General features: G+C 33.6%; 1 protein-coding gene across 1 annotated transcript in view; it reads right to left on the reverse strand.

The window, feature by feature from the left end:
- Positions 1 to 831: 831 nt before the first annotated feature.
- The window catches only part of LOC139352955 (uncharacterized), a 40,315-nt gene continuing 26,126 nt past the window's right edge, over positions 832 to 15,020 (reverse strand). The window contains exons 2-3 of the transcript XR_011604018.1: positions 1,262 to 2,796; positions 832 to 1,197 (exon numbers count right to left, since the gene is read on the reverse strand). The gene's annotated coding sequence lies outside the window, so the exon portion shown is untranslated. The remainder of the gene's footprint in view (positions 1,198 to 1,261; positions 2,797 to 15,020) is intronic.

A 15,020-nucleotide genomic window follows, 5' to 3' on the forward strand; every position in this document is an offset into this window, starting at 1 on the left:
TCAAAACTTCCCTCTTCTGTTTCTTCTAGCCATTTAAAATTTTTATACGGAATAGCTTGTGACATAGCATACCCATATAAATTATTAACATCTAAGTATACAATATAATTTGATTCTTTCTCACAGTCGTAATCGTTATTGTTATTTGCAATAGAATGACGTTTACTACATTGAACAAGACCACCTCTAATACCTTTAATTATAAAATTATACATATCAATATCTGTGAGTAGTTCTAATTCAATTTTAGTTGTCTTCAACATAGCATCCCACGATAGACCAGGAGTTGTATAATATTGACAAGGATCTAAATTATAGATTTTTTTACATACTGTTCTAAAATTCTCAAAAACATCGCATAGCAACAGCACATCTACCTTCAAATATAATATGGAAGGCATAAATCTAAATGAATCTAAAAATCGAAGTTCTAACGTTTCATTGGGACTTATATAAATTTTCTTTGAGATCGAAATATAAAACTCTTTGTTTAGCGGAATTATAGAAATATCACCAGGAATTTTAATTAATTCTTTTACAAATAAATGAGCATCGTATGCCGAGAGAATATGGAAAAATATTGGGAAAAATTTTGCTAATTTATAGTTTAAATTGCAATTATTATGTGCTACACCTCTATATTTGCCTGTTAAGTGACAATGGTCTAGAACTCTTTTAGATTGATCAGTGAATATATTACCGCATATACTACAATTTTCTTCTAAGTCAATTATTTTTTGTTGCTCCATTGATAGCGAATATAAGGGTATCGTTACATTTAAGTGATTTTGATATAACACTAAACAATCATTATATATGCTCTCAACAAAATGTTTTGCACAATCTTCACCATAATATATTCGATATATATCCAAACTATTGTCAAATGAACACTTTATATATTAACTATATGCATACGGTATGTGCTTTTGAATCAAATTTATGTTATCCGAAGTTTTCAGATTCATCCCTTCTAAAATACATTCAAAATCAGCATATGCTACAAAAGGAACATCTAATTGATTTTTTAAATTTTTAAATCTTAAAGTCGCCGTTTCATTTGTGGGCATCTCAGTTATAATTCTACTACACTCCATAATATGTCGTTCCAGTTTGTCGCTATCGTAGAAATGTAGAAAACAGCCATTGCATAGATGAATCTTCCTCGTACTTTTCGTTATTTGTTTGCGAAGTAATCTAATGGTGAAGCAAAGAAATATATATATAATTTTTTTTTTTAATTTTCTAATTTAAATCTTACTTGGAAATATTTTTAATCCAAGCATAGTGATATTTGTCATCCTTCTCGAGAAGTAGTATATATATTGTGTGTAAGACGTTGCTAGTTTTATTATTAGTTAAATAATATGGGCCGATAATTGTCTTTTCATCGCTGTCTACACCCAACACAGTTACACTAATTTCAGGATTATTTTCTTCAAATATTTTTATGCTGTCGACCGGTGTGGGAAATTTTAACCAACTAAAATTTAACGATTTATTTCTTATATTTATTATATCCGATCCAATGTTGTAAATGCCTTTACGTTTATATTGATTGGGTAGATTCTTATTACAAGGTAATTTCACAAAAGCCGATATTAATGCCCATTTAAAACAATATTCGTCTCTATTTTGCACGTTGATGCAGGCTTTTCTATTTACTATTTCTCTTGGTAAACCAATGAAATTCGAGCCCTTTATTGGCTGATATTTATTTATATTAACTTATAAATGAACTATTTCAATTAGGGACCAACCACTGTCTCGTTCTTGAAACTCGCTCATTTCACTTTTCATATAGTCATTTAAATTTTTGATTATTTCATTTAGATTTTCAGTCTGACTCATTGTTGGATTTAAGACTTGCATTTTTGTTTGAAATGACTTTAGATTGATTTCACAATGATCTTCACTCTCTTTAATCAAAACATAATTACAGAATTGTTCAAAATTAAATTTGATATTGACGTGTTTTTTTTGAGCTTCTTGGAGTAGAGTGATCACTTGTTCTTTGATTGATTGTTGAAATAAATTGATATCCAAGCATTCTTTATTTGGATTTGTGATTATATAAGTTTCAATACGATTCCGAAATGCACTTCTTATACACCGCAAGTTATCACTTATTTGCGCACCAGATAATTGTTTATGCAAGTTGGTGCGTAAGTGATGCGACCAACTAATTTTAGCAACATTTAGATTACAGACATCACAATATCGTATTTCACTAGCGACAGGATTTGTGTTACTAGGCCCAGGATTGTTATTGTTAGCAAAGCATCACCCATTTTTGTTTTTGTTTTGTTTCAAATATTAATTAAAAAAGTTTATTTTATTTTTTTTCTTATTCGTTACAAAAATTTAAAATATAATTATCCCCTTCTGATTTAAGTTTGACTAGCTTGTAGCCCCCCGTCGCCATGTGCTCGACAGCTTTCGGTTGCAGAGTACTAAAACGTTCTGGTAAAAATACCACAAACTCTTCGCATGTAAGCATTAATTTGTCGCCGAAGCGTGTCCGCTTCACTTCACTGTTCTGTATCACAATCGGTGTGTCAAACGGGAGAGCCTTAACACTCTTAATTGGGGGTAGAGAGACGGCCCCAAGCTCGTTAAACTGTTCTCCAAAGTCAGACATGTTGCTGCTGCTGCTGCTGCTGCTTATAATGCTGATGATGAAGGATTTTTCAAATAGTGTAAGTGAGTTCTTGCTCTGAATTTGACTTCTGCTTTCTGAATTACCCCAGTACTATACATCTCATATTTATACCAGTTTGCGAGACGAAAAAAAATCTGAAAAGAAAGAGAGATAAAATACTTATGTAGTATATTTCAATAAAATAAATACATGTGGTAAGCCATAACAAAAATATATATACACACAACAATGTTTCACGATAACAATATATACATACATAACTTTTAAACGAGAGTGAGAGGACAAGTTGGAGGGCGGAGTGGGAGGGGATGGCGGAGTGGGCGCTATCGCAAACGAGAGTGAGAGTCCGAGGACAAGCGGGAGGGGAAGGGGGGAGGGGAAGTGAGCGCAACTCCCCAGAGGGTCAAGCACCAGGACAAGCGGGTGGGGAAGTGGGAGGGGAATGGGGAGGGGAAGTGGGAGGGGAAGTGGGAGGGGAAGGGGGAGGGGAAGTGGGAGGGGAAGTGGGAGGGGAACAGGGAGGGGAAGTGAGCGCGGCCCTAGCAGCTTCCACAACAACAACTTCCGCTCGCGATAAGCGCCCCCGCACCAGCGAAACAGTGAGTCAGAACATACAATAAAAATTTATCCAGAACATACAAATACACCATCGTTTTATCCAGAACATACAAATACACCCTACTACCGTTTACTTTTTTTCCCCGACAAATCGAAATAATAAAAGGAAACGAAGACAACTGAAGTAACACACTATTTTCACAAACTGAAAATTAAAATTATTTATAAAGAAATGACAGAGACTGCAGCGAAGGAATTTATTAAAGCATACTTATGCACCAAAAAGAGCGCGGTTTATTTTAAACATGACTCAGATTTTCTCACATTCCAAAAAGCCTATGTTGAAATTATAAATGCAAATCATTTAACAAACTTAGTAAGATGTACGACCAGACTCGAAGACATATTGACATATACAGATTTTAAAGAAACAATTTTGAAAAGACTTAAAGAACTTTTACATCCAGGAATCGAAAAAACTACTAAATGGCTTAGAGAAAAATATTATTTCCCTGATTATCAAAAACTAATTCAAAATATAGTAAATGAATGTGAAATTTGTAACATTGCTAAAACAGAACACAGAAATACTAAACTAACATTTGAACTTACCCCAGAAATTTAAAATATAAGAGAGATAACCAACAATTTTTATCATGTAACGATGTATATTCAAAATTTGCTACTTTAGTAGAAGTCACAGGTAGAGATAAATTTTCAGCATTTATGTGCGTAGCCTTACACGATTGGTTAAATTCGGAAGGAGTTCAAATTCAAGTAACAACAAGTAAAAACGGTATTTCGGACATAGAAAGGTTTCATAAAGCAGTAAATGAAAAATTAAGAATTATAGGATGCGAATAAGATTTTGAAAACAGATATACTAAGTTCGAATTAATTCTTTACATTTACAATCACAATCTCTATAATATTAGCAACTGTAATTCAACTGACAATTGGACAAAGTATTGAAATAAATCCAATAAAGGCACAAAATGGATATCTTGTATTTAAAACAGGATCAATTGAAATACCAACTAATTATGAATCAAACAAAAACACCTCTTAACGAGGTAAAAAGTAGTGGCGAAAGCGCTCTTAACAGAAATTTCTGATATCAACAATTGTGACGAAAAATGATATTACATTCGATATAATAAATAAACTATATTAAATTTATTATATTTATTATTTATTTACCTACACATAAAATTTCTGCTGTAGCGTGCCGAATACATAAATTTAATATAGTTTATTTATTTTATCGAATGTAATATCATATTTCGTCACAATTGTTGATATCAGAAATTTTTGTTAAGAGCGCTTTCACCACTACTTTTTACCTCGTTAAAAGGTGTTTTTGTTTGATATCAGAAGTTTTTTTGCACAAGAGTTTAAGTACCCCAATACCATGACTAGGAGTCATCCCCATATGTCTTGGCTATTGAAAAACCAAACACACACTTTCATGTTCCATTTCGGCTTAACTTTATTCTAATAAGGTAGGGGTTGTTTACATTCACATTTTAATAAGAATGAAACATTTAATATGAATATTAAACTTTTTAATAACAAGTTTTATCGCTTCAATTACCTATTTTAATAGCACAAGTTTAAAATCTCAAGGGTTGTGTAGTTTCAAATTCCAAGTGAAATCTGTCGTTTCTTACATTTCCCGCTGAACTAGCGGGTTTTTCCAAGGTGGTAGAACAAATTTATCAAGTTTCCTATTTCGATTAGCTTCATGCAAGCAAAGGACCATAAAACCATAACAGATTTTCCGTTTGAAAAAATGGAATAAGAATATTTGTCATCAAATTGGTTTTTTTCTTGTTTATTCCAATAAGTATGAAATATTACGTATACGGAGCTGAAACAATTTGCACTTTTTATCGCTTAATATCTTCCAAACGGTAATTTTTAGGGCAAAAAGTGTTATAGAATAAAAGTTGAGGAATCTTAAGGGCTATACGATATAAAATTTCAAAGGAAATCGTTCGACTCAATTTTGAGAAAATAGTTAAAAAGTAGTTTTAAAAAATAACTTTTTATCATAACTCTAAATCTATTATATTCATAAAATTTTACAATATGAAAAGTATTTAGCAAAATAAATTATCTTTTCAGAGATATATAGCACGTTTCTGTAGCATTAGTTGTTTAGCTACTATAAGCATTTTAAATCTGGCTTTTTTTTGGATTTTCCGCTAAACTAGCGGGTTTTTCCAAAAGTCGTAGAACAAACGTTTCCTATTTCAAGCTTCTTTATACACCCATAGGGTTTTCGAAACCCTAAAACTAAGATGGGATGCATACAAACCCACAAACAAAGGGACAAACATTTTCATTTTGGGAAGAAGAAAATCTTGTTTTTTAAATTAATTTTAAACGGAACATCGGATTTCAACAAATCCCCGCCGTATCCAGCAGCTCCAATTTTCTAAATTTTTACTTTTACATTTTCACCGCTTTTTCTCCCAAACAAATCTATATTTCGAAAATCTTGGTATACAATCTTCTTAGTTAGTGCGATACCTTTCGATTGGTGTATCACTCGTTATGATCGGACCATAATTGCAGATTTTCAATTCTGCGGCTATATATAATAGTTGTCTTCGCACGCTCTCTTGCGCACTTCGCCACTATGTGTACTTCCGTCCACAGTGATACCATTACTTAAGTGTAAATGTAACAAAAAACGAGCAAACATTTGAAAATCCTTTCAAAGAAGCCGATGAATTTAATGATCTTATCCAAATCAGATATTTAGTAGAAAAACTTAAAAGAGAAATCAATGGAATTACAATAGCAAAACATAGTAAGAGAGGTGTATTCAATATCTTAGGAACAGTTTACAAGTATCTATTCGGAACTTTAGATCAAGATGATAAAAATGAGATGGAACAGAAAATCAATAAGTTGGTAGATACTAGCGTTCAAAACACTGATTTAAATATGGTTATCGATGTCATAAATAACGGAATCCAAATAATTACCAATTTAACAGAAAAAGGAGAAAGAGATCAACAAGTTAGCGTTTTAATATTTAACTTACAACACTTTACGGAATACGTAGAAGATATCGAACTAGGAATGCAAATGACAAGATTGGGACTATTTAATCCAAAACTATTAAAACACGATTATTAAAAAAATTTGAGCCCTGAGAAAATGTTGAAAATCAAAACTTCCATTTGGCCTAAAACAGACACAAATGAAATTATGATTATTTCCCACATTCCTTCAGAGATAGTCAAATCTCCCGTTTTCGAAATTATTCTTTATCCCGATGAAAACAACAATATTTTAACAGAAAATATACTTGATAAATATTTCCTATATGACGATAAAATATTTAATAAAGAAACAGGAAAAATTGTAATTGATGATTGTATAAATGGAATAATTAGACAGGAAAACACTGAATACAAATACACTAAACCTTATAAAAATTTCCAAATTAATTTTGTTGAACCCAATATTTTATTGACTTGGAACATCCCTAAAACATTGCTGAATCAAAATTGCAATAATAAAGAAATTTCTATAGTCGGAAGTAACCTCGTTAAAATCCTTAATTGTTTAATACAATTAGATGAATTCACTCTTTCAATTCAACGCACAGAGTGTTTACATAAATAATAATATAACAAAATTGGAACCATTGTCTTATATTCAAACAAAAGAAATAATAGAATCACATAGAAAATAGTATAATGTATTTCAAATAATTACTTTAACAACCTTTGTAATCATTATTATAAGCATTTTATTGTATTTATGGTATAAGTTAAAAAGCATCCCAAGAAAACTTATTGTAAAATTTGTAAAATCAAAGGAAGAAACACCAAAGGGCACAGAAATTGTAAACAATCTACCCAATCAGATTAACATAGAAGAAAATGTAATGTCATACCCAAGACTATCCGCCTGAGGACAGGCCAAATTCAACGGATGGGGGAGTGACATATCCATAGCCTCACATACTCCTATGTACATGTCGAGACACCATCTAAGAAATAAGAACCCAAATTTAATTGCCAACAATCCAATGGAAAATTACCGAACTATAAGCAAGCCAGAGGAAAATTACCATGAAACAAAAAAACACAGTTTATAGATTAAACAATTAGAACGAGCCGCTGTTCAGACTATCGGCACGTTCCCACAATTCAGGATACGCAGATTTCGGGACCAAAGTCTGGAGTCCAAAGTCCAAAATCAGACAGTCACTCAATAGCAATAAGTCCCACTCAAAAAAAGCTGTAAAGCTCAAAGCCGAGGTATGATCGTAAATGAAGTAGGAGTTGGACAGTGAGTTCGGTTTGAGATTTGTCAATAGCAAGTCGGTGTTTTTCCAACCCAAAATATTGTAACCAGTGTAAAAGTAAATTAAATAAAGTTATTTTTTTATAATACACTTATGGTGCAGACATTTAATTTTATATATTATGCCAGATGCATGCTACTTCTTCAACGGTTGGCGGAGAGAATCGTCCTCACTAATTGTTCATCATGATTCGCCCTTTGTCTATTGATTCGGTTGGTTTAAATGTATTTCAATGTATGTTTGAATGCTTCCAATTTCTTTTAGATTTTCACTTGTTATCCAATTGTATTACTTGAGGACATTGGTTTTTGGTTATGCATGAGTTCACTTTAGCTTTGGTTGGCTCGATTAACACATTTACATTGCATATCTTCTTTCTCCGACGTATGCTATTGGTCGCTACGCCTCTGAACGGGTGGTTTCTACAGTTGAACAAATTCTGGAGCCAGAGGATCACGGATGCTGCGTCCACAAACATCACAGTATGTCGGATGTCGTCCTTATTGTTGACCTTCTCCACGTTCTTTGATAACAATGGCGGCGCTGGTTTGACACATAAGATCCTTTCGATCTGCAATTGTGTTCTCCTCAAGGACTGTTGGATATGGTGGCTGGTCCTGGTGGCAAAAGACTCCGTGGACGACTACCCCTGGGAAAGTCGCCTTCCCTCGGAGCTGCCGGTTTCCGTCAGCAAAACACCCAAATGGATTCTCTCCCTTTCTCTATTTGTCTAAGTACTTTTATACCAGACTAAAGCTTTTACTTGGCCTCCGGTATGGGTCGGATAAGCTAGGTGTTCCCACCTGGGATTACTGTTTCTTGATATCTGCTATCTTGGGAGTCATCGGTCGGTTGTTGCCGACCTGAGTATGATTACCAGTAGTTCGATCGTGGCCGTTGTTCTGGCCACGCGACACCCGAGAATTTCTGAATTGCATTTTCTTCTGCCTTTACCAGTATGAGTCTGGTTAGTCACATGCCCCCTCCCCCTGGCTATAGGTTCGTCTTTGTTTCTCTATGTGAATCTTTCTATGTGGAGGGTACGTAACACTACTGCAACAACTGAATTTATAGATTCAGTAGAACTGCATTTAGATGTGCTAGAACCGTTCTTAACGATCATCTCATTGCTCTTTGGAGACACCTAGAACTTCGTTTAGAACCTCATTTATAATTACACCATTTTTAAGCTTATCAAAAACTTAAGTTTTGTGTTGGTTTTTAATTTTTTTGGTGGATTTTTGCCAACTATTACGAAATTAGCATCACCCGACATCTCTTCACCAGAGTTGTCAGCATCCTCCTCTGGGCCAGCCGCCAACATGTCGGCATCGGCCATATTTTTTCTCTTTTCTTTGCTCACTTTTTTAATTAGCTATATTTTTTAGCTTAAAACTTACCCAGTTCGAAGATCAAATCGCCCTTAAATTAGGGTTAGCAGACACTTCAAGAGGACTCCCAGCACACTAAGTTCAAAACTATACAGTTAAATTTGAAATATGCACAGGTCCTTTACTCTATAACAAACACAACCAGTACGTTTGGGAGTTGAAAAGGCACAGTTCTCTCTTCTTGAGCGTTTGTTTCAAAAAAATCGAACGGTATTGGTAACCGACGAACTAGTCGGTGTCAAATTACATGCATATAGCAAAAACTATTCAGGCACCTTAAGAAGTGGTTTTAGAAAAATCTGAAACATACTAACATGATCATAATAAAAAATTTGAATTTTAGTATGTATATGTTTTTCACAAAGGTCACAAGTCCCCTAGAAACAAAATTTCTTAACATTTCCAAGTCAAAAGTTCTGAATAAGGTAAAATAATAATCATTTTAACAGAATGTGTATGACATAGTCAAATTTTTACAAGAAAGATCAAGAGGGAATTCAATTATTGCGCACTATAAGAAAAATAAAAATTTTACGGACTTTCATAGATATGGCTTGATCGACATTATTACAGAATAAGTCCTTTTTTCGCAGTTTAACCAATTAATTGAAGAAATTGTGAATCATTTCCATCCCAAAGTCAACTGTAGGTAATTCTAAACGTTACTTATAACAATAACTGCAAACCCGTATAAAAGACATATACTAAATAAGGCGAATATTAAATATTTTTACTGTTTACTTCGCAGGATTTTTAATATATTCCAAGGAAGAACAGAAATAACTCTGCTGGGAAGTTGTTTTCCCGGTACAATAGCAAAAAAACGTAAGCTCCAGGCCTAACTCTCTCCGTCGAGGCCTTCAACGCCCTGCTTTGCTGATTTGGACTCATTTGTTCAAGTAGATTCAATAATATTAATTGCTTACAAGACCGCTCTTAATCGAGACGGATGCGATTGGGCTGGAGTGATTGATAAATGGCAAAAGACTTATCACTTTCGTCAGATGGATTTAAAGTCAATGGGAAGTTTGGATTTTTTTACGAATAGTCAAAATTTGCGCATCCAAAAGCTGACGAACTGGTAATTTTATATTATCATATAATTATTTATTTTTATTTTTATATATTATAAATCCAGATCAAAATTGATTTTTATATTCTCTACCCTTCGAAGGGGAATTTTCTGTTCGCAAAGTGGTCCTTTTTCAAGAAGCATATCGAAAGACACTATAAAAAAATTACTAATGCTTACCATAAAAGTCGTTTTCTTTGTGGCTCCTCCATTCAAAATATAGGTATATTAAAAATCAATGTTACAGATGCTCAGGACTACATTTAAGCCATTCTTTTAATAGCCATTTTTCATTCGACAACAGCATTTCTATACGAAACTGGAAAAAAGACTAAGAAAACTACCATACTCGACGATCAAGAAAGTCTGGTTTTATGTTTGCCAACACTAAACGACTACCAGAGGCAAATGGAGGTCTTCAAACATTCATTATGGTCGAAGGACTACCTCCAGATGAAATACGTGGATTCTACATCAGCTGTAACAAAGTTCTGCTAAAATGTGGGTCTTTCATTGAGTGTCTAGACGTTTGTTTTAAAATCTTTCAAGTCTTAGGGCTACAATATCCACTAGCTTGTTACAATGTTTGATTGTTAGTACAAACATTTTTTTAAGAAATAAACACTGAACACGACAAAAAATCTGTCAGTATAATCAGCCTTTTTAATGTTTTTAACGAGATTCAGGAGCAAAATGTATTTTTGTTTTAAGTGTGATAAGGATTTGGTATCTTTCACATTATTAACAAGCCACTTAAATGATGACCATGTATTACCCAACATTTTTTTAAACTTTACAACTTTAAGAAACTTTAAAGTGCATATTAAAAAAATGCACCAATGTAAAAGTGTTCCTTAAAATTTAAAACATGATATCGAGTCTATTTTTATTAGCAAACACTTTAATTGAAAAAACTTTAAACAATAAAGAAACTAATACAGATTTAAATTGTATTCTACATTTTTGCAACATTATTGACATTTAAACGGAATATACTGTTTAAAATGTTAAAAGAACTCCTGTTGTACGAGGAACCGATCGACAAGATTATTCTAACAACCATTGCTGAGAAAGTCAGTAAGGGTAATCTTACCTTATCTTCCAAATCAGAAACCATTTGCATAATGCCACTTTAGTTTATTTTTAAATCAATATTTGAAATCCCTGAAGATTTAAACAGAATTTTGAAAAATACCGAAATGTACATGAAAAGCAGTACCATAAATAACTTTGCTAGTGGTTTATAAAGAAAGTTTAAGAGCTTGGGTTCGATTTGAGTCTACCGTTTATTCTCTATCTAGATGATTTTCAAATCAACAATCCTCTAGGAAGCCACAAAACTTCCATCAGTTGTGTTTATATCAGTTTTCCAAGGTTCTCACAATATTTACAATCTAAATAAGAATATATTTTAACTGCTGCTTTCATACTGACAAAAGATTTAAAATATCTTGGTTATGAGAAGTCCTTTTTTCATTAGTAGAAATGCTGAAAGAGTTACAAGAAGGTATAGCAATAGATACTGGAGGTAAAATACGCATGGTCCATTTTGTATTAGGTTTGATTGTAGGCGACAATTTAAGCCCTAATAGCGTTTTAGGCAGTGCAGTCATTAAATGCTTTAAATTACTGTAGAGCTTGTACTACTCTCCTTTCGAAATGCAATTTGATTCAGAACAGTCAAAAAACTATAAAACCGATTTACAATTACATAATTTTAAGGACACATGAGTTGAAAATATTTGCATATTTGAAGGATTACCTGGCTTCAATGTAACCGATAATATGGCATTCGATATTATGCATTATACTCGTATATTTGAAGGCGTTTGCCAATATGACTTATGCAACGTATTACAATCGCTGATTAAAGATGATGGTGTTTCTTTAAGTATTATAAATACTAGGCAATCTCTTCTCCAGTTTGGAGAAATAGAAATTGGAAAGTTTGTGGTGACTTGGACTCTCATAGGCTTAATTTTAGCTTAAGCCTTTCCGCAAGTGAATCAATGTGTTTTGTAAATTTTTAAAGCTTTATTTTAGTTCATTTGATACTTGTAAACAACAAGCATTGGCTAGTTATCACATCATTGTTTCAAATTATTGATGTTATTTTAAAACCAAGTTTTTTATAAGAAGATTTAAGTCATTTACAACTATTAATTAAGAACAATGTATACAAAACTGTACAGAATCCTGAAGCCTAAGCATCATTTCTTGGTATATTACGCGTCAGCGATTAGGAAATGTGATCCTCTCCGCAATTTATGGTGTATCCCCTTTGAGGAAAAACACAGAACCGAGAAAATGTATTTCAACAATTCAATGTCAAGAGTAAATCCATCAAATATTTAATAATTCAGTATAGTCTTGCATATATAGCAGGCAATGAAATTAATGTAAAACGTTTCGATGACCATTTTCAGTCATTTGAAGTTGGTTTATCCTCTTAGTAATAACAAAGTATTTTTTAGAATTAAATATAAACCCACTGTCCAAAAAATGTATAAAAAAAAATAAAATATATAAACGTTTTTTGTTACGGCGGTTCGGAATATTTACCAACCGTTCTTTATCTAAGAACGTTCTGCTCACATATTTTACCAGAGGAGTTCCAAAATTGTTTTCAATACGTTTACAGAAAAATACCAGGTCGTATCCTAACTATGTTACTAATTCAATACAAAAATGTTCATAAACTGACCCAATTCGTTCGAAAACCACTCCACAAATTTCGATCAAATTTCATGAACGAGCCTTCATGAATAGTCAACAAACGGGCTTACGCATTTTTTTACCCCGTTTGGGCTTGATTTTTGAAGTTTCGAAAGGATTTTTTTCTGGGTGTATGAACAGAAGAAGACTAAAAAGATTGCAGCCATCAGAGAATTGGATACTTGGACGGCCGGCAAGTTTTACAGTGATTTCAGACTTAGACGCATAGTCTTTTTATACCCGTTACTCGTAGAGTAAAAGGGTATACTAGATTCGTCGGAAAGTATGTAACCGTCTGTCTGTTCGTCCGGATGAACGCTGAGGTCTCGGAAACTATAAGAGCTAGATTATTGGGAGATGCAGATTCCTGAGCTTCTTGCGCAGCGCAAATTTGTTCCAGCAGGGTGCCACGCCCACAAGCCGCCCAAAACTGTGGCTCCTACAGTTTTGATGCTAGAATAAAAATTTTAACTGAAATGTGTACTTTTCGTCAATACCAATCGATTGACCCAAAAAAAGGTTGCCATGCCCACAATAACGCCCACAAACCTCAAAAAATCGTACATATGAACGTGAATATCTCGGAAACTATCAAAGATAGAGAATTGGGATCTCAGGTTTAGATTCCGAAACGTTGCACGCAGCGCAAGTTTGTTACGCAAATATGCCACCCCCACTCTAACGCCCACAAACCGCCCAAGCCTGTGGCGCCCACAATTTTCATGCTAAATAAACAATTTTAACTGAAATGTATTGGTCTGATAAATACCTTTCGATCGATCCAAAAAAAAATTTCAACGCGCACTCTAACGCCCATAACTCTTAAATCTGTCTACCGCCTGTAGGTGGCGCATTTCAATCTCGGTGTTGTAGCTTGTATAGTTTCCGAGATCTCAGCGTTCATACGGACAGACGGACAGATGGGCATGGCTAGATCGACTCGGATCCTGATCAAGAATATATATACTTTATGGGGTCGGAAACGCTTCCTTCTGCCTGTTACATACTTTACGACGAATCTTGTATACCCTTTTACTCTACGAGTAACGGGTATAAAAATAAATGCAACAAGTAAAATTTGGCATGAAATAAAAAAAAAATCGCGTGTACATTTTTAACATACATCATAAAATTTCTCATATAGGATACCACCGATGTCGACTAAGTTGTTAATTAGGACACTCTTTCTCATATATTCGGATCTGGAACGTGGACTAGGCCTATGCGGGACACCACTATAAAAAAAACGAGAGTGGAACATATCCTCAATGGTGGTTGGGAAATGTGATCATTGAAATTATTTGAATAAATATATACTATGTTTATGCTAAGGGTTTCATGATTTCTTAAAACCGTGAAATAAAATTTGCTCCTGCTTATACGACACGGCCGAATTCATGAATTTTATCAATCTTAGCTGACAGAGATGCCGGACCGGTGGAAAAAGGTGTTAGCGATTATTAATAATAATCTTGTTAGTATTAAAGATAAAGTGTGTGCAAGCCAGTATAACATTTTTTACCGTCAAAATAAAAGTTGAAAACTAGTTTCCATTGGCACTGAAGGAACAAATAATTTGTTAAATGTAAGGTGTATTTATATCGATCTGGCAACTCCGATAATTATATAGAGTTACCGGAGTTTAATTGTCACCATTTCACGCTTGGAGGCTGAATTCACGAAATGGCGTTTATGCACACACGAATCGGCTGAAATCGCGAAATGAAAGCGTGAATTTGGCATCGCATAAACACAGTAATAAAGATACAAATTGTTGGAGTGTTATTTTATGCATGAAAATGGTGGGGGACCGTCGATTGCCATGATCGTTCAAGGCCGTCACTGAAATCACGATGCGACATATATCATGTGTCTAGACCGAACTCCACGTATAACATGATTATTTGGATATGCTTTTCCAGTAGACAAAAAATAACATAACATTTGCATAATTCCTCCATACGCAGGTACCTAGATTATTTCCATGAATAAATGTTTTCATATTATCTCCATCAAAGAGTTTTCATTGCATGAACTGGAGACGCACATAGAATGCATTGAGCAGAATTCCGTCAAGTTCGCTCAGAAAATTCTTTATTTTATTAAAATGCATTATGTCGATCTAAGTCAACAATCTTGTTTTCCATATAGGTTTTTATCTTTTTCTTTTACCCTGAGATGTGCAAATTAATTATTTCACTTGCGAATAATTTAAAAAAATTTATTTTTATTTTTTATTCACTAAGTTACAACTTTACAACTTTTCCTTAATACCGACTTTTATTCTACTGT

The sequence above is a fragment of the Drosophila suzukii genome, chromosome 3 (genome assembly GCF_043229965.1).
Source record: "Drosophila suzukii chromosome 3, CBGP_Dsuzu_IsoJpt1.0, whole genome shotgun sequence".
NCBI lineage: Eukaryota > Metazoa > Arthropoda > Insecta > Diptera > Drosophilidae > Drosophila > Drosophila suzukii.